This window comes from Dipodomys ordii, unplaced genomic scaffold, assembly GCF_000151885.1.
Source record: "Dipodomys ordii isolate 6190 unplaced genomic scaffold, Dord_2.0 Scaffold412, whole genome shotgun sequence".
Classification (NCBI taxonomy): Eukaryota; Metazoa; Chordata; class Mammalia; order Rodentia; family Heteromyidae; genus Dipodomys; species Dipodomys ordii.
The window spans coordinates 17,469-18,996 of NW_012267628.1; the positions used below are offsets into that span (position 1 = coordinate 17,469).

Here is a 1,528-nt window from a genome sequence, read left to right on the forward strand (position 1 = left end):
TGATCTGAGGGTTGTAGTTCGAAGCCAGCCTGGGCAAAAAAACCCGTTGAGTTCTTATTTCCAATGAACCACCAAAAAGCTGGAAGTGGGGTTGTGGCTCAAGTAGCAGAGTATTAGCTACAGACACCAAAGTTAAAAGGACAGTACCAAGACCCCGAGTTTAAGACTCTGGACTCATTCACACACACACACACACACACACACACACACACACACACACACACACAGGCAGAAAGGTCAAAATAAAGGGAATATCATTATGTACTACTGTACTAGAGTATCAAGCTTGATATTGTTTGTGTCATTTTCTTGAGTGTGTGCCATCCTAAGGCTTGAACTCAGGTCTGGGCATTGTCCCTGAGCTTTTGTGCTAAAGGATGGCACTATACCACTTGAAACAGAGCTCCACTTTCTGCTTATTTGGTGGTTCACTGGAGATAAGAGTGTCACGGACTTTCCTGCCCCAGCTGGCTTTGAACTGCAATCCTCAGATCTCAGCCTCCTCAGTGGCTAGGATAACAGGCATGAGCTCAACTGAGCATTGCCCAAGCTCAATCTGATGTTGATAATCAAGGAATGGAACATCCAAAGATCTGGTTGTTCCTGGCTTGCATTCATCCATCAATCTGCCAAACTCTGGCTAACCCTCTGGTTTACCCCACCAATATTCTGCCATATAGCCAGGTGAAACGGAGGCAAATTCTGTATCTTCCAGGTGTGACCCTTCTCCCTGCAAGGCCGTACCTTCATAAGGGCATTGTACATGTCTCCCGTGTCCAGCTGAAGGTAATTCCCAATGAGGGGCAGTGGGGTGGGGCCAGGAGGTGGCAGCTTCCAGAACTTCTGGTCCCAGACAGACATCAGCACCATGGCGCTCAGACAGGCCAGGATGACAGCCAGAAGCATGCCTGAGCCCAGCATGGTGGCGGTGGAGGCAACAGGCAGGGATGGCTGGGGCAGTGTGCGTTTAGGCATTTGAGGGACAGAAGGGGAGGCCTTTGCTCCTATTTATTTAATGTGTCACTTTAATGCTCAATCTCATCCCCCCCCTCATACCTTGCAACACCCTTAGCCGGGAAGGACAGGGCACACACTGCTGGGCACACTCACAGGTTCCGGAGCTCCAGGCTGAATTAAGAGCTGAGGAGTGGAGATTTTCAAAGCTGTGTGGCTGATGCCTGAGACAGTACTTGGAACCACAGACTGAAGACAGGCCAAAAAGATAGAGATTTAGGGAATGCACAGTAGAATTGAAATCCTTAGATTTATTGGTGGTGATGATAGGATGTATGGGTTGGGAATCTCTCTATAACAGAGACAGGATCATGAAAATCAGAAAGCCATGGACCAGTGACACACACATAATCCTTGCTACTCATTGTACTGAGATCTGGGGGTTGCAGTTCAAAGCCAGCCAGGTCAGGAAAGTCTGTGAGACTCTTCCCTTCCATAAACTACTGAATAGTAGGAAATGGAGCTATGGGTGGAACTGGTAGAACACTAGCCTTAAGCAAAAAAAAAAAGGCTT

The 1,528-nt window shown here is 48.0% G+C and overlaps 1 pseudogene; it reads right to left on the minus strand.

Annotated features, from left to right (window-relative positions):
- LOC106001784 overlaps positions 1-921 on the minus strand; it is a 14,308-nt pseudogene extending 13,387 nt beyond the window's left edge.
- Between the last annotated feature and the right edge of the window lie 607 nt (positions 922-1,528).